This window comes from Rhinichthys klamathensis, unplaced genomic scaffold, assembly GCF_029890125.1.
Source record: "Rhinichthys klamathensis goyatoka isolate OS25496 unplaced genomic scaffold, OSU_Roscu_1.1 h1tg000513l_1, whole genome shotgun sequence".
Classification (NCBI taxonomy): Eukaryota; Metazoa; Chordata; class Actinopteri; order Cypriniformes; family Leuciscidae; genus Rhinichthys; species Rhinichthys klamathensis.
Genome location: NW_026606993.1, coordinates 193,134 through 213,049, shown reverse-complemented (window position 1 = coordinate 213,049; position 19,916 = coordinate 193,134). Strand labels below are relative to the sequence as shown.

The 19,916-nt window shown below is 38.2% G+C and overlaps 1 long non-coding RNA gene across 2 annotated transcripts; it reads left to right on the top strand.

Moving 5' to 3' along the window:
* The first annotated feature begins 7,361 nt into the window (after window positions 1–7,361).
* On the top strand, window positions 7,362–17,789 carry LOC130072938 (uncharacterized). 2 transcript variants are annotated; one of them, XR_008804188.1, is made up of 2 exons: window positions 7,362–7,423; window positions 17,067–17,789. It is a non-coding gene; the product is annotated as an uncharacterized LOC130072938 (long non-coding RNA). The 2 variants fall into 2 exon arrangements; XR_008804187.1 differs by lacking the exon at window positions 7,362–7,423 and adding an exon at window positions 10,198–11,102.
* Window positions 17,790–19,916: the final 2,127 nt, after the last annotated feature.

Here is a 19,916-nt window from a genome sequence, read left to right as displayed (position 1 = left end):
CAGAAGTGAATAATGCATTATTTACAAACTTAGGCCTACAAATGGCTGAACCAAAGAAACAGAAGAGTTTGAATGTCACATCTTCATGACACTTTGAGTACGACTCGCATTTTCTGCAACTGAGGGCTTGTGGTTCAGATACTGTAGTATTTGAAGACTGCTTTTATCACAGGATCTGTGAAAGGGAAGAACAGTTTATATAAAATGAACCAATGATTAACACTTTTGTATCCATGTTTGAATATATGTATAATAATTTGCATAGAAATGCATTAGAATTCCGTTGACTTCTCAGTTTACCTTTCAAAGCTTTGACTATATCCTCATCAAGCTATACATGAGTGTCCATTTTTATCCTTCTGTCTGTCGTCACTATACAGCACTCAATGAGTTACATTGAACATAAGATTAGAAGCCCAACACAACTTACAGTCTGCAGAGTTCAATCAAAAAGTCACTGATATAGTTATTTGCAGCAACAAGGCAACCTGTGAGTAATGATGAGTAACCTGTGAGGTATGTTGTATATTGATAATTGTGGTTTATTTAAACCCTTTCATTAGGCCAGATTTAAAAACCAAGAGGTGATATGAGATTAAACCATACTACTCTCTTCTTCGCTTGTCTCTGCACTCAGATTTTAGTTTTTCCTCTATAACAGCTGGTCTGAAAAACAAAAAATATTAATATAATATATAAAAAAATGTATATATATATATATACACACACACATATAAGGCATTGTTTTCTTTTTAAGAATGGCAGTACGCTGAGTAATATAATAAAAGCTTGGTGGGTAATATAATCAAAACCCTTCACAGACTCAGCAGTTTCAAATTTATGCTCTCTTATCAGCATCCCTTTTAACAATTTAATCTTTGTACTTATTTTTAATTAGAAATATACACTCACCTAAAGGATTATTAGGAACACCTGTTCAATGTCTCATTAATGCAATTATCTAATCAACCAATCACATGGCAGTTGTTTCAATGCATTTAGGGGTGTGGTCCTGGTCAAGACAATCTCCTGAACTCCAAATTGAATGTCAGAATGGGAAAGAAAGGTGAATTAAGCAATTTTGAGCGTGGCATGGTTGTTGGTGCCAGACGGGCCGGAGTATTTCACAATCTGCTCAGTTACTGGGATTTTTACGCACAACCATTTCTAGGGTGTACAAAGAATGGTGTGAAAAGGGAAAAACATCCAGTATGCGGCAGTCCTGTGGGCGAAAATGCCTTGTTGATGCTAGAGGTCAGAGGAGAATGGGCCGACTGATTCAAGCTGATAGAAGAGCAACTTTGACTGAAATAACCACTCGTCACAACCGAGGTATTCAGCAAAGCATTTGTGAAGCCACAACACGCACAACCTTGAGGCGGATGGGCTACAACAGCAGAAGACCCCACCGGGTACCACTCATCTCCACTACAAATAGGAAAAAGAGGCTACAATTTGCAAGAGCTCACCAAAATTGGACAGTTGAATACTGGAAAAATGTTGCCTGGTCTGATGAGTCTCGATTTCTGTTGAGACATTCAGATGGTAGAGTCAGAATTTGGCGTAAACAGAATGAGAACATGGATCCATCATGCCTTGTTACCACTGTGCAGGCTGGTGGTGGTGGTGTAATGGTGTGGGGGATGTTTTCTTGGCACACTTTAGGCCCCTTAGTGCCAATTGGGCATCGTTTAAATGCCACGGCCTACCTGAGCATTGTTTCTGACCATGTCCATCCCTTTATGGCCACCATGTACCCATCCTCTGATGGCTACTTCCAGCAAGATAATGCACCATGTCACAAAGCTCGAATCATTTCAAATTGGTTTCTTGAACATGACAATGAGTTCACTGTACTAAAATGGCCCCCACAGTCACCAGATCTCAACCCAATAGAGCATCTTTGGGATGTGGTGGAACGGGAGCTTCGTGCCCTGGATGTGCATCCCACAAATCTCCATCAACTGCAAGATGCTATCCTATCAATATGGGCCAACATTTCTAAAGAATCCTTTCAGCACCTTGTTGAATCAATGCCACGTAGAATTAAGGCAGTTCTGAAGGCGAAAGGGGGTCAAACACAGTATTAGTATGGTGTTCCTAATAATCCTTTAGGTGAGTGTATATTAGAAAGTAATCTAAGAGGCAATAATGTTGTCAAGCTTGAACAAATATAAACACCAATCAACAAACACTACCATAATTGGCTGGTCAGCTCAAGACAAAGTAACTTTATGTTCATAACATGTTTTTTTCAAACTTTTCAAAGATCATTTACATCAAAAATGAAGCCAAATTGTTCAGGAAATCAGAAATAAATAAACAGCTTCATTTTGCAAATAAATAGAATGTTAATGTAATGTACATGTTATGATGACAAATTCAGTTTTTTGCAGATGCATTGGACAATGTTTTATATTTGTTTTATGTCTCCACATAGATTTTAAACAGATTTATCAAAGACTTTAGACTTTGACTATATAGCCAGTGCTAAAGTTGCTAGAAATCTGTGTCAGCATCATGTAACAGCATTCCACCACGTGTTAGTAATATTAGCAAATGCATAGCAGACCTATTCACTTAGGAAAACAACTGAACAGTGAGCAATTTATTTATGCAAACAGCAACTAAAACTTACCAGTAACTTCTGAGGGCAGTCTTCTTCGACTTCGACTTGAAAAGCTTGGCTCTGATTGGTCAAACTGAATGTAGCTGCACTGAAAAAGACGTGCTTACACTTTGTGTCAAACATACGACTGGCACAGACAAGTAACGTTAATTTAATACAAATCTTACCTAGAATCACAATATAATAACATTATTAATGCTTAATAATAGTTGACAGATGTTTATAATACATTATAAGTTGGTACATTGTAAATGTAAAAAATGTTTTTCAAAATAGTAAAATGATAAATACATAAATATTTAAATTACATTGCAGTATAGGCCTAAGTGTTTATAAAGTACAAGCTTTATCATTTTGCTATGTTCTTACACAAAGTACACATAAAATGCACTTTAAGTAAGAGCAACATAAGTATGTTTCTTTAAATACACTAAACCGTCACTAAAAGTATGCTTGTGTTTAGCATATTTCTTAAAAATGTAACTAAGCATATATTTATTACCAATGTACTTCCAGTGCACTTGTTAGAAATATATTAAAAGTATGCTTGTGTTTAGCATATTTCTTCAAAGTGTAACTAAGCATATATTCATTACCAATGTACTTCTAGTATACTTTTTTAGAAATATATTAAAATACAATTCAATGTATTTTTAATGCGCTTCAAATAAGCATGTTGGGAATACAAATGTATTATAAACATACTACTTAAATTTCAAGTATATTTTTAATACTACGTCTTTTTCACCTGGGCTGTTAGACAGATCGTAAACTAATGAACATGGAGAATGCGAGTGCTGTGTGCCCGGGCTCTGGCTCTGACGTTCTCAGTGCCGTCAAAATGAAGGTCCGCCACGCCGTCAAAATAAAAGTCACAACAACAAGAGCAGCCCACGTCACTTCAGAGTACCTACTGGCGGTGCGAATGCAACCAGGAAAATGTTACTAAGGGAACCATTAGTTCCTAACTAGGGGCTTACGCACCGGGTAGTTCTAGGAACTATGAATAGGTTCCTCCGGTGCGAAAGCCCCTAGTTAGGAACTAATGGTTTCCTTAGTAACATTTTCCTGGTTGCATTCGCACCGCCAGTAGGTACTATAAAGCCCCTATGTTCGAACTTCCCCAAAAAATGTGACACTGAAATGTTTGTCTATGTACAAATTAATGGTATATAATAAATATCACACTTCATAATTTAAGTATTTTACCAAATGTTAAAATTACACACATTTGAAATCAATAGAGCAAAGATTTGTTCCCAAAAGAACAAATAATTTTGGGACTGGATTCTGACGTGCTTGATACCTGTTTACCTTCATAACTTACTACTGGAAGATAACTTTCAGACAAAGCATGATGGACCAGCAACTCTGCTCTATGGCTGAGCTCTTAAATGGGCAGAATATTGCATCAGACCGCAAATAATTTAAATATATATTAATGCACATGGCTGAAGGTCTGTTCATATACCAACATGAATGTTTGTCACGAAAATTTGTGCAGATGTTTGCATGCAGTTTGCCCAAAACGGGCAAACTGAACATGAAAATTCAATCTCTGACAGTAGGTAGTGCCTTTAGAAAAGCAGAAATACCTCCAGTTCACAAAGCGCTACGCAGCTGTCATTTGCTGACACCTGACTGTCATTGAAAATAAAGTAAATTAAAAGTAATATATATATTTATATATATATATTGACGTTGACAAACTGAAGTTCAGATTTTTGTCGTCACTATAGTGTTGATCAAAAACAAAATCAAATACAACAGTAAAGAGACAAGAGTGCCGCTTGATCGCCACCACGTTGTTCATTTTTATATAACAGCTGCAACTCTAGGCATGTGACCAAAAGCATAAATCTCATTGGTTGGCCAACTTTATTCGCAGAGCTGTGGAAAAGAGATTAGGGTTTCACTTTATTTTGATGGTCCCTTTAACACATTCTGTTGACTATAAGTAACTTTGCACCTACATGTCTAGTAAACTCTCATTAGAGTATAAGTAGACTGGTAGGGTTAGGGTTATAAAAAGTTGAAATGTAGTTGCAAAGTTACTTATAGTCAGAAGAATGTCTGTTTCATTGACACCATGTGAATGTTTCGTTCTGAACAGATGCATTAACAGCCGCTCATACAGATTGTAATGTTTATCGCACCAAATTTTCGCACTGAACATTCATCTTGGTGTGAAAAGGCCCAGACAGTGCTGGAAACATCATAAACAGATTGTGTGGGGATGCAGTTAAAGTCATAACATGTCATTTAGAATCCGTATAAATGTTGCAAAAACACAGGTCATTAATTACTGTGCAGTACTGTATACAAATATATATATATATATTTGAATAGACCAACACATTTTATCATTAACTGATATCCGTGCTTCCCTCTTGAAAAGCACCGGCGCCACTGATAACATGCACAATAAGGGAAAAAAAGGAACTAGGTAGGCATGAAGGGAACTTGTCCTGAACAAGCTCTGCAGGTGTAGACAACCATATATGTGACAGTCAGCTGCTCAGACCTGCCATCAGTCATTTTGAGCAGTTCTCTGTGTGTTTTTTATGCAGTGCAAACACCCGTGGAGCGCACCAAGCCAAAGTCAACAGTTCAGGTTGGAAAGTGAGATGACTACGGCGCCACAGACCCAAAACAAACTTGCAGAAAAACAATCAGCATACAGGCATCACAGCCCATACCATCCGTGCGTTTTCGGCCACATGCATTACACAAAATTCAGGATCACAGATACTTCTTTGAAAGCGCTTATAGGCACAGGTGGGACGAGGTCTTTTGAAAGGTATGCTTTACTGTACTGGAGTAACCAGACCCGGTTAGGATCCTGCTTTCAGTTGGCTAGATGTGCAGGAAGTGCCGAGGGAAGAATACACCGCACACACATGAAAAGGTGCTCTGATCTGTTCCACAACAGGCACACAAGGTCTGACCTAGATTCCCCCTATCCTGAAAAAAGCTGCTCTGCCAAGTAAGGCAGGGTGGGAAGGGCTGAGCCGTGGCGCGTAGCTTTGCCCCATCTCTCTCTCTCTCTCTCTCTCTCTCTCTCTCTCTCTCTCAAACATGGGCGGAGTGTAGAGTGGCCTTTTCAAACTCACCCGGCTGGCAAGCAGACTGGCTTTTGGAAGCAAGCAATGCTGTTTTGAACCGCTGCCAAATGAGACAGCCTCTGCCGGCGCAGCTGAAACTTTTTACAGCCTCCCCTCATTTCGACAGGAAGAGACACAGGGAGCAAATTTGTAGGAAAGGGAAAGGAAAAAAAGGGCGAAATAAATCTTTGTAGCGTCTGCAACTAAGGCACTGCATCAAGGATTTCCTTCTGTGCTTTCACGCTCCCCAACTTTGGCAAGGTGCCATTCGAAAAGGTTTAAAAGTGATGTTTTTTTCTCTCTCTCTCTCTCTCTGCAGGGAGTATTGAACGGGGAACGGATGTGCTAGAAAGTGAAGAGTTCAGCGAGTTCAGTAAATGAGAAATATGTAAATGCATCAATAACAAAGGGACTGTGACGTCACGCACTGTGCTGCCCAGGACAGTGCCTGCGAGCAGACGGGACAAGCGTGCGCGCATCTGACAAGATGCCATCTGCGTACCATAAAGAGGATGCCTGTTTTACATCAGAACTTTCTTGCACAGGAAGATGACCATGTGAAGTCTGTTGCTGCAACGACTGACACGTTGTAGTAACTTCCTCTTTCATGGTAAGGACTTGACAAACTTTTAGTGATATGACTCCACTGCAAACTGCGATAACATCTCCAGTGCTTATTTTAATACCGTTTTGCCACTCTTGACTAAATGACTGCATGCAAAGTGCAACTTGGACGATGTCAAACACATGGCGAGTCATAAAACCAAATGAATCAGGCAAGTGGGATCAGCCAACTGTGGTGTTTTTCAAGGTTCTTTGAGGAAGTACTACGGACCACTCATGTCATGTTTTCCTGATAAAGAGATCCAAAACGCAGGCAGTGATAGAACAACCTCTGGATGTGTGTAATGATTAGCGAGGACTATAACTGGAAGGCTCAAACTACCTGGGACAGATGCCAAATGCTGACAAAGGCAATCATTGCATTCTCAGGGGCGAGCAAAATCAACTCTTCCTCCTCTCGCACTTCTTTTGGGAGGGTTATTTATATTCCTCGAGAAACCACCGAAAGCATTGACTAATTGCTGAAGGAGTCGGTCACATGTTTTGGCTAAAGGGCACACAAAAGAAATCATGTAAGTATTGACCAGTTCTGAATCTTTCTCGCCTCTTCTGTCGGGACCCGCTCAGCCGATCAAGTTTTTCCTTTAAATAATAAATTCTGACTGCTTAGTTTCCAGACGTCTGCTTGGAATAACTGTGACTGGGGCAGATGGGTACAAGCTGACTCTCTTGCATTCCCATAAATACAAGTTTGTCATGTTTTTGCATGCTAGTCTAGCAAAAGCTGTGCCTTTATGGCCACTCTGCTTTTTCTGCATGGCAAATCCTCTCTTCTTGATCTCTGCGTTCTTTTTCGTTTCTCAGTCCCTTTCTTTCTCCACCTCCTCTCTCCCTCTCTCAGCTTCTGTCTTTCACTTCGCATCCTGTGCCAAAGTGGGCAGGGAGAAAGAGCTCGTGGTGAGGCGGGTGAAGCGGAGGCCGCTGTACGTGCTCTTTCTTCAGCCACAACCCCATGGAAGAGCATGTTTGGTGGCAGCACATAGGTCTCTCTCCCCGAGATAGGCACCTCTTCTCGCCGCCATGACCCTGCCTTGTGTTCTTTGACGTTGAACCCTCTAGTCTGCAGGTATTCCATTCTTTCTTTTCCCCGCTTTCATACTTTGTAATATTCCACTGATTATTTAGTCCCTTTTTAAGCAATTCTCTCAAAGCATCATTGTCGATTATTCTACCCAGCTGCTCTGGCTCTCTTGTTCACTGTTGTCTTCCTCTTGTAAACGTGTCCATGCCTCGGATTCCGCCATTTCTACTCCGCTAAACGACTTTTGGACAAATGATTGTTGATGTCCTTTTGATAAATGTTTTTTGGTTCAATTCTTCTTCTTTTTTAAAAATGCATTTTGTTAAGAAGTTATTTAGCAATTTGGTTCACATTCCTTCGTATAACATGCATGTTCCCTTAGTTTTGGGTCGTTTTGGGCAGTTCATTTTGGGGTTTAAGTTTTTTTAAGGATTTTAATGATTTGAACAAACAAATGGTGTTTGGCTGCTGCCTTAATGCTTTTGGAAGGAAAATAACAGTGATATTTTTGGATATGATGGTAGTTATTCGTGGATGGCCTATAAAATGCCTCTTATGTCAAATATGTATTGTACATCCCTCACATTTCTGTACAACAATTACCTTTTATCTTTGTCGACTATATTACTGCCAGCTTTTTATTTTTATTCTATATCTCTCTACAAAAAAATACCCATATGGGCTTAGCTCTGGCATACAATTTGCATTTAAGAAAGCATAAGTAAAGTTATCTTGCATGTACAGTACAAGAGCATTCGGTTACTTGTTTGGCATCGGTATTGATATAATCAAATTACTTCTTTTTATATTCAGATGGTATTCTTTTAAAAGGTTGACTTGCTCTGTTTGTATTCGACTGCCTTTTTTCCTGTTGCATTTGCAGTGCAAATTAGATGAATGCCAAAATAAACCGAGTGGGGCTAGTTTTGGGAAAGACAATAATGAACCGTTTAGGAACTAATTGTATGTGTTAATGACCAAATGACATTTGTTATGCAGATAGGCAGAAGTAACTGATCAAACTGATTTAAATGTTAATCAGATATTACATACAGAAAACAACAAAAGGAGTGTCTAAGACTAATTTAATATTTGTTATAGTAAACTGATTAAGTTTCAGTTATTGAACGTAACATCTGAGGGTGGTTACAATCCATCGATGTGATACGTATGATCAACTATCTTGTTAATTTTTTGTTTATTTGTTATTTTTGTGAAATTCACATTAAATTCAAACCAAATTACACCATTAGACCACCGAAATTAAACATGCATCGATGATTTCAATCTGATTCACATCTTTTAAAAAAATTACAAAGAAAAGATTTCAAGATGGCGTCGACATGCCACGTGTTTGTGTACTGCTGTATTTTACGAGCGACTTTTTAATGCAGTCTCTTTAAAATAATAGAAAACCTTTTAAACAAATCCTTATTTAGAAGAATATCTGCTTTCAGCATGCAAACAAAAGTGGAAAAGCTGTGAAAATGGTGGTGTTAGGTTGAAATAACACATGATATGCTGATGTTTGTTGTTTTAGCTATAGAGCAAGGATTTTTCTTGGATCCTGTTCTTTTTAGTGCTTTATTATTCGTCAGCGGAAGGAACGAGGGCAGGTAATTTGCTGCTTTGTACAGTAAAGCAGAGAAGTTTATTTTGCTCAGAGACAGAGAGAGATGGCAACAGGAAAAAAAAAGTGGCGGGAGGGAGGGAGGAAAGGAGAGCACTTCCTCCACCCCCTGTTCTCCTCAGATGAACTTATCATGTAGCTTCATATTTTCTCTCCCTCCCCCCTCCCACACAGCCTCGCTCCCTCCTACATTTACTGTAGCTGACGATCAGATGCACCCTGGGCCCCGACCCCACATTAGCAAACAGGAAGTTTCAAAACAAACCGAGTTTAACCCTAAAAATGCTTACATTTCACTGCACACACAATCAGATCTACAACTTCATGCTAGAATAGACCGTATACAACACCGGTTTTGCCATCTCCAAGTATTTTGACTTCATATTTATGTGGAAGAATTGTTTATAACGAAAGTGTTCACGGCAGAAAATTCACTGCAGGTGAGAAAACACTGCTGTTCGCCTCCGAATGCACAGACACGCAGCATATGCTCGGAGCCTATTAGTTACACGGCCCCAGACGGGGGCAGAGATCTAAGTCTAATCTGCAAGGTCTTTCTATAAACAAGGCAAAGCAGAATCCTTATCGTTGAGTTTCGATGAGTAACAGCAGGCTCTCCGGAGACCGCGTGACAGAGTCAACCAAGGTCAAGCCAAGCCCAACTTCCTGTTTTTTGGGGGCCGCTATTTTTGCAATAAGGGCGTTTCTTTCTGGTGTAGGTTGATGACAGGGGATCATAAGCTGAACGATTAATGACATTTTCGAAGAGTTAAAGCTTTCAATGGCTTAACTCTTTTGAGCAGTGTGGAAGGAACAACTGAGGAAAACGTCACAGGTTCAGTAAACAGGAAGAAGTGCAGTTCAGGGTAATTCTGCGCTATTTATTGTGTACAATGATTCATACAAACACAAAATATGGCATATTTTGTGTTAAATAACTTGTACAACAGTTGTACTAAACGATAATATGCTAGATGTGGACTCACCAATGCTGGGAATTGTGATCAGCTGTACAAACAAAAGAGATGAGAAGATAGCGACGACGGTCACTATTAATAGTAAAAAATGAAAAACATCTATTGTTTGTTCATAGCGTATCTTGCATTTTCTTTCTTGTCTTTTCTGAGACATCTTTTTGTTTTTACGAAGGCAAATTTTGAAAATTTGAAGAAAAAAATGTGGAAGCCGAAGTGATTTTCAACGGGGAAGCTCCCCTCCTATGTTAAATTAATGCTGCACAAAGGCATTGTCTCAAGTTCCGTATTTTTTTCTTGTAATTGTGGCCTCTTAGTCTTCCTCTGCCAACATCCCCCACCCTTCAACGCTCTACCCATCACCCTCTTCTCCGTTCATTGAAATTCAGCCTGGCATACAGGCACTGCCCCTTTCTTGGCACCAGACTCAGGGACTCGGCGACAGAGAGGAGGGGAGAAAATTAAAATGAAAACATAAATATGTACCAATTTCTCAGTGAGCTTGTGCCAAAACGTTTAGCCAGTTTCATTGGATCTAGCACAAGATTATCGATAGCCATTTTCGGTGTACAATTTGAGCAAGTATAACCGCATATGGTCTTGGCAGCCATAACGCAGTGGGAGGCGTTCAGAAGGCTAATTGATTTGCCTGTTTACCTCCTGCGATTGGACGGGCAAAAGGGTTTACGGCTGTGTCCTTTGATCGCTAGGTAAGATGGAAGGCCTTTTGTTGATCTGATTTCATTTGTTTACCTCTTTTCTGAGTTGCAAAACAGGGAAGCAAGATGTTCCTTTTGTGACTAAAAAAAATGCTTGGTATATGATTATGCCAAGAGGTGGTACGGTGTGTAAACAAATGCAGGCAATTAAAAATGGCAGCCTTTTATCGAGAGACGCAGAGAGGCGTTAGCTGTTATAGTACTTTGAGAAACAGGTTGTGTCATGTATGACGGAGTGTGACATGGCAGAGATTATTTTAACAACTGCAATAATAATGTCTCTGTGATGTTTTTCATATATTGGAGACGCAGGCTCTGTTCCAAAACCTATTGAGCCGCCTACGTAGGGAGCGTTTTAAGGCATCATAGGTGCACTCCCGACTTGAACGCGGTTCCAAAAGGTAAGATACTTCGCTTTAGCCAAAATGTAAGGCATTGCATGTATCGCAATCCCAAAATGCACTGAAAGCTCAGTGAAAATATCAAACCAAGATGGCGAGGGAAACTTTGATTAGAAATAAATGTCATTATATAACAAAATGTCTGGGAAAAAAAGTCTAATTTTAAAGGTATTTTAATCTGTATAAGAGTAGTATGGAATTAGCTTAGCAACATGCTAACAACAAACTCGACTGAAATCAAATGCATTCGAGTCTTACTCTTCCATATTTTTATGATCCACAGAGTTGCTGCCTTCCACAGTATTCACTAGTGTGATCTATAATAATTATGATGCTGCCTATGATGTAGACTGCAAAGCAGTTCACTAGGTTTTTGAAAAACATTATTTAATTTGTAAAGGGCATCTGTACACTCTCTTAATTCAGATAAAGATGCTTAATACATAAATGTATAATACACTGTGCGTCTCTCAGAAAAACGCTTCTAGCATGTTTTCACACGATGCCACAACAGTTATTAACTTATTTTGGTTGCTAATCTGGATCCCCATAATATGTAGGCTACAGAGTAAAGCTGATTTAAAATGAATAAACATGTTGAATTAATAACATAAGACACAAATGCCTGCAATGCTATAAAGTATTACATGCAGATTTGTTAGTGCTATAAGTTGCTTGTCCTAACACTGTGACTTTGTGCATTCTGTTTAAGAGGCTTGCTGTTTAAAAGTTAAGCATTTGCTTTGTCTCTAAAACTAATCAATAACCTCATTTGAATGCCATTATTTAATCTAGTTTTGTAAGAGACTTATAGTAAAATTGTTAGCGTTAAGCTCTTATGTTATGTTATTGTCATGTAATTTTAGTAACAGTGTTACTTTAGTATTATTTATATAACAGTATTTTATTATTGTTTTTAATTTGCTTTTATTTTTATATATTCATTTTAGTTTTAATAATTGTAGTACTTCAACTTCAACTTATTTATTTCAGTTAGTTGTCAAGGCAATATTTCCTTTGTCCAGTTTCGCTTTTCATCTAGTATTTATTTATTTTACACTGTTTAGAAGACATGGGACAAACCTTATATTGTTTCTATACAGATGGAAATGATTACATTATCATTTATAAAATTACGATACTATGTTCCATTCGTTTTGAAATTAATGTGTTAGTTCAAAAATGAAAATTGTGTCATTACTTACTCGCCAACTCGCTGGTTGTTACAAACCAGTAAGACTTTCGTCCAAGCCTGTAAGACTTTCGTCCAAGCCCGTAAGACTTTCGTCCAAGCCCGTAAGACTTTCGTCCAAGCCAATAAGACTTTCGTCCATCATCAGAACACAAATGAAGATATATTTAATACAATTTCTGATCGATTTCTGTCATTGATTATGCCATTGACAGCTATTCAACTGCCACTACACGCTTTAAAAAGTTCATAAAGATATCGTAAAACTAATTCAGTGGTTTAGTCCAAATTTTCTGAAGACACTCGATTGCTTTATATGATGAAAAGATTAATTTAGGCTTTTATTCACATATAAACATTGATCAGCGAACAGAAACAGAAGCTCAACCGAACCTGGTTGATGCGCGAGAACCAACCTCTTGCTGAAGCTCAAAAGTGCTGCGTAACACGAGAATGAACCTCATTGGCTCTTGCTGAAGCTCAAACGTGCTGCGTAACACGAGAATGAACCTCATTGGTTCTTGCTGAAGCTCAAACGAGCTGCGTAACACGAGAATGAACCTCATTGGTTCTTGCAGAAGCTTAAACGTGCTGCGTAACATGAGAATGAACCTCATTGGTTCTTGCAGAAGCTCAAACGTGCTGCGTAACACGAGAATGAACCTCATTGGTTCTTGCTGAAGCTCAAACGTGCTGCGTAACACGAGAATGAACCTCATTGGTTCTTGATGAAGCTCAAACGAGCTGCGTAACACGAGAATGAACCTCATTGGTTCATGCTGAAGCTCAAACGTGCTGCGTAACTCGAGAATGAACCTCATTGGTTCTTGCTGAAGCTCAAACGTGCTGCGTAACACGAGAATGAACATCATTGGTTCTTGCTGAAGCTCAAACGTGCTGTGTAACACGAGAATGAACATCATTGGTTCTTGCTGAAGCTCAAACGTGCTGCGTAACACGAGAATGAACCTCATTGGTTCTTGATGAAGCTCAAACCTGCTGCGTAACACGAGAATGAACATCATTGGTTCTTGCTGAAGCTCAAACGTGCTGCGTAACATGAGAATGAACCTCATTGGTTCTTGCTGAAGCTCAAACGTGCTGCGTAACACGAGAATGAACCTCATTGGTTCTTGCTGAAGCTCAAACGTGGTGCGTAACACGAGAATGAACCTCATTGGTTCTTGCATCTTTTGCAGCGATTTTTGTGTGAGCAGAGCATATCAATGAACACCCCAGACCACTCGGTGAGTTTCACGTCTTTGTGCCAGCAGCATGTGTCCAAATTTCAATCTTAACTGTTCTATTTCATCAGAAACGATCTTAAAATAGGGCTTTAAGTGTACCGAACTTGTCCTTTAAGCTTCCGTTTACAACAACTGATGTGTGAGTTGATTAATGTTTATATGTAAATAAAAGCCTAAATTAAATCTGTTCATCATATAAAGCGATCGTGTCTCTTCTAAAACATTTGGACTAAACCACACATTCATACGGATTAGTTTTTCGATCTCTTTATGAATTTTTGAAGCATCAAAGTTGTAATCTTTATTTGTGTTCCGAAGATGAACGAAAGTCTTACTGGTTTGGAAAGACACGAGGGCGAGTAAATGATGACAGAATTAAATTTTCTGGGTTAACTGACCCTTTAATAGGATGACAATAGAACGAAATCAACTGTTATTTTATGTTCGCTTTTGTCTATGATCAGTTTGAGCTTCCGTACAGTATCAGTATTTCTTCTTTTGGAGAACAATTTGTGTTCATCTACTTAAGTGTAACTTTAGCAGGCAATTAAAGTCACATTCCAGTCACTTAGTGGAAATTCCCTACAATACTGTATAGTTGGGAAAAGTATGGTGATATTCATATTTACGTTTTGTGTCATTTTAATTTAGCTTTTGAACATTCTCTTTGTCCTTACGTGCTATGCAGAACAATCACATGCAGTTTTCATAAAAAATATGATTTTGTGGGCTCATTCATGCAAACTCTTTCCTGAAGTCATTGAATAAAAGTGTTGATAGACATATCCAACTGATAAAGCCATCAAAATGCTATATTTAAATATTGCTGCAATATCTATTTTATGGTATCTCATGATCCTCTTTTCAGTTCCACCCACACTGTCTACGCTGAAAGCAACAGATAATCTCTAATACTCTCTTAAATACCCATGTCGCAAAAATCAGGGCAGTTGTGTCTAATTTGCATTAGCATTACATATTTAAAAAATTGACTTAAGAGGACATTTACATATGAAAAAATCAAAGCGCCACTAAAATGGACTTAAATATCTGGCTAAGCACCAAAAGCACTGGTTAGTCCCCATCAAGGCGATTACCACACATTGGGGAACAGAAGGGCAGACTAGTTCCCTGTGTAATCTAAAAATCCAAATGTCACATCTGTCAGACCATATTAGCATTTTTCACGGGTGAGGCATCATACGTTGTGCTTTTTTCTGTTTTTTTTATTGTATCATAGTAAGACAATTGTGTGTTTTTATTGTTTGATAAAGCTGAAGTGTTTGTGAGCATTATAACCATGAAAAATGAATAAAGCACCTTCACTGATAAGGGATAAAGATAGTTAAGCTTGTGTTGTTGCACAGCTTATGACTGACCTGACCTTTACCGAAAGTTGGCACAGCAGTCATGACATGCCATCTCTCAGCTTCTGCCTCTTCTTTGTGTTCCAGCAGACAGCGTCGTGTGCCAAAACTTTTCAATCACTGTCCCCCCAAATGGGCCCAACAAAGAGCATGTGTATGCTAATTAGCTAAGGAGACTTTTGTATGTTAACAAATTGCTGAAAGTCAGTTTACTGGAAGAGATTTGCATGTATATTTATGCAAAAAAGACATGCTCCACCTATTACCGCCACACAATAACTGCTTTTATTTTTCAATTGTTTTTGCATGTCTAATTGATTGATCAAGGTTAGAAGTTCAAGAATCAGTGGATAATGAAAAAGAAATGTTGCACTTGACAACAACACTTTAACATTCACAAATTAGGAACTGATATAGTTGTGTGCTTACATGTTAGAATGCTGATGTTCAAAGATGTTTAGGTTTGTCACGCATGCTAACATGCTAATGGACATGATGTTTTGTTGTGCAATGAAAGAACAGTATTGATTCGAGGAGGAATCTGGACTTTCTAGTCGTTACACTGATGTCAGACGTCCCCCAGTGCATCGAGAGGGAGACCCTTACTCTTCCAAACAGCCTCTGAGAACAGTGGAAGTGTGAATGGGTTTTTCAGGCACACCTCACAGAGGTTGTAAGGAATGCACAGCACTCGCACTCTAAAATGGCCGAAACGTCGCCATTTTGTTTTCCCACTATTTTGCTGTGCGGAATAGCAGAATCAGATTTGTTAAAGCTACAGGAGACAGCTGGGGAAGCCATGTTTTACATCGTCTGTTTACTTCAAAAGCGTAGCTTACGCAATGTTGTCTTGTTGGAATGAGCTCAGATTTTGGCAAAACGGGCGCGAATTCCTGGCGAAGGATCAAGCCTTTTTTTTCTTCATGATCCAATGCCAGCCTCGCTAGAATGAGTGAGTAATTTAGCTTTGGCTTTCAAAATTAGCGCTTCCCTTTTAGCCTGCATCCTGGTTCAACTCCTCACAGTTCCCTGTTTTTTTATGTTTGATCGTTTTTCCGACTCAAATAAGCACCGCTGACTCGAGTCTGGAGAACACACATGCTGAGCTTTCGACTGCTGTTTTTCGGCAACTACATAGAAATAAGTAGCACTGTGATCTATGGCAGAACCATTCGGGTTATGTGACTGAATGACTGAAGTCAGACCGTTGAAGTCTTAACATAGTGTGATATTTTATTATTTAATGCAAGGTGTCAAAAAAAGTTCAATTTGTCATCAATCTAAGTGGCATCTGCAAACAAATGCTGCACAATCTTTTCTCAGAACTAACTTTGATTTTCTGAGCCATTTTTTTGCAATGACTTTTTACCAGCTGGTGTCAAGATGATTTGTATGATGTATGAAGTCAGTTCTCCTTAAGTTCACACAGCAGGTGTTGAGAATCACTTTAACTATGAACATGATGCACTAATGTTTGACAACCAGAAAGTGTTCAGATGCTCTTGCCGAAATTCCAACCATTGTAAAAAAAGAAGCACATTTAAGTACAGCATACTTAAAAAAAAGGAGGACTTATTACAGATATAATAATATAGTTAAGTGTGCACTGCTTGTAATGTTTTCAGACACTTAACTGCATGTTATTTACAATTTACATTTACAGTAGTACATCTGTATGTACATCTATTGTTTTTGAAATAAAGTTAAAGTTACTGCCGAATGTACTGACAAGCATTTATGGTAAACTAAAAAATACATTACTGACATTTCTATTGAAACTTTTGTGTCATGTATTTAAATATAATTGTAATTCCACATTTAAAATGATGAAGCTATTTATATGAACTTTAATGTAATATTTAATAAACCATAGTCATGATAGTGTACTCTCTCTAAATGCACTTAAGTGGCCTTTTTTTCATTAATATACGGTAATATTATCTGCAAGTACTGTTTTTAAAAATAAACTGTGAAGATTTGAAGTACACTACAAGGGCGCATTCAGCACAATTAAACAGAATTCTTTTTTTTTTTTGCCAGGGTAAATATACTTGCTCAAACTGTTACGTGGAGTCCAGCTACAGCAACAGTTTGACTGTATAGTTGTGCTAACCATCTCTCTCTCTCTCTCTCTCTCTCTCTCTCTCTCTCTCGACAGGAATGAATCCTGCGGTCTGCTGTCTGACTGGTCTGTTCTGCTGTCCTTGGGGCTGAGGTAGTAGATTGAATAGTTGTGGAGCACGGTGCTCTCTCACTGAGATAACTATACAATCTACTGTCTTTCCTAAGGCGACAGCCAAATCATCCACAAACAACATGGACCCGTTTGACATAACCACCTCACGCGCTTCCTGCAGTCTGCAGTCGTCCAATGACTCGGAAAGGATATTCAATCATATTACAGAAGTAAAATGGGTTGTGATTGATATTTTATGTTGACAAGTGTGTCGTAGGATTTGCATTTTGGTGTCTGAACAGGGTGAGGTAGTAGGTTGTATAGTTTGGTGGAAGGGATCAAACCCTGTTCAGGTGATAACTATACAGTCTATTGCCTTCCTTGTGGTACCAACTATCTGCACACTAGTTGAAACTCCCTGAAGTTTAAAGTTATCGTTACGGTTATCGTTCTTGGTGTGAACAGGACTTTAAAGGTGCATGTTTGTGTGCATTGTGAAACAGGCCTAACATTGTACCTAACAAGCCTGAACAACATCTGTGTGTCTGATGCAAGCTTAACATGCTGATCTAGCATGACATATGAAGAGACAAATCAGATTAAATGAGATTTACTGAGCTCAGATTTATGGCTTTATCAATAATTTAGCTTTTCTGTTGGCTTGTGATCAAACACTTTTCACACATCATAACAGGAAATTCAGTTTCAATCAGACAATACATATGGCCTTGTTCTGTGAATGAAAATATATATAAATGCACAATGTGCATATATGTTCTTGTTCTATGAATAAAATAGTTTTATTCTCAACACATTGACTTTCTTTTCATTTTAAGTTAAAGGGGTGGTAAAGTATGATTTCACTTTTCTAACTTTAGTTAGTGTGAAATGTTGCTGTTTGAGCATAAACAACATCTGCACAGTTACAACGCTCAAAGTTCAAATCAAAGGAAGATATTTGCTTTTAAAGAAAAGGACTACAACAAACGCCTGGTATGGACTAAACGACATTTCTCCCGGGTTAGTATGGAGCTAATAATATGACAAAATGATTTGAATTTGAATTGTGTAAATTTGAATTATTTGCAAGTGTAATCTAACAAAATTGAATTTTAGGTGGTAGTTTAAATAGTTCTGAATTTGATTTTTTTAAACGAATATTGAACATTTGAAATTTAACAAATTGAAAGGTTTTTATGGCTGAATTTTATAGACATGTATTTTCAAACAGCTAGTTTTTTTGTTCTGAATTCAAATACTGCAAATATTCAGTTTAAAAAAATACAGATTCAAGTTTTCAAGATGAAGAAATTCGGAACTTCAAATTCAGTTTTCTAAAATTCAATCTCAAAAATTCAAACTCAAAAATTCAGGTCTTACAGAAAGTAGGTCACAGGTCATCCACAGGGAAGAGTAGATGATCTCAGAAAAGTCGAACAGAGCATGTTGGTCCATTAGGGACTGCAGAAGGTTTCTTAAACATGAATGATTTTGTGTTTGTTAGCGTTCTCATCACGTGAGACATTTGTCTAAGCAGTCTCTGGAGTTTGTTTTAAAGTATATTTTGTGTAAAATTGATTAGAACGCCACTGTGTCACCTACAAAGACAGGACGCGAGCGGCGCGGCGCGACGCAACACAGTGCTTGAAGCGACTGTTGCAAAGAGCTGAGACTAGGTCACAAATAGGATGGGGAATCCGTGTGCTGTTGGGGATTTCACGGGTCGCGTCGCTCCGCTCGCGTCCGGTCTAGACTGCGTCGTACATGTAGCCTAGTAAGCATAAGGTACGAGTGTGAATTAGCCATTAAATGTCTTACAATAAGCCTACCTACCTAATGCAATTGTCCTTCAATATCTTCTCTACTGATTGATGACTGACTCAGTAATAAAGACGGTCTTTGCCGCCATCTAAAATTACAGGTGAAATATTTTAACTTATGCTGCTGTTCACGGCCAGGGACTATTTTTTTTTCAAGCGGAATGTAGGCTTTTGGTGATTTTATTCATGAAAGTTGCACTAATATATATATATATATATATATATATATATATATATATATATATATATTTTAACTTTAATATGATCATTGAGTGGTAATCGCTTTAGAAAACAATAAGGTACTCAAGGCTAGTGCTGTCTCGTGAATAAGTCACGTCTGACGGCCGTTTCACACCGCATGCGTGAGCAGCGCGTATTTCTTTCGGCGTGCATGAGTGCATCCACACCGGGAGCAGAAGAAGCGCGTGAGCGTCGAGCAGGAGCGGCGCGTGAGCAGCAGTGAAGCGGGGGTTTCGCAGGGGGTTTCGGCGTCGAATCTGTTTTTGCTGCACTTCTCCACGCTCAATTAAAGTAAATACACTTTTGATGGACAAAATTTCACACAAAAAGTGCCCAAAATGCACAGAATAAGCACGTCTAGTGAGTTTTAACAAGAACTTGAGTAGGCAAAAAAAAGAAGAAAATGAAGACTAAAAAATAGTTAGGCCTATAGAAGATTAGGCTACCTGTTTAAACTTGTTTTTAATTATTCAGTTTGGGTGAATATATATTTTATAAATATATATTATATTTAAAATAAATATAATGGTGTATTATATTTATTTTAAATATATATATATATATATATATATATATATATATATATATATATATATATATATATATTAATGGTGTATTATATATATACAAAAACTAGTGTAAACTAGCCAGAAAATATTATATATAATTTAAACTTTCTTTTAGTTTATGTAACACAGACAGCTACAACCCAAATTAAACCCAAGTGTGCGGTTTTGTGTGTGTGTTTTGTAGTCTTGTAAACATATCGAAA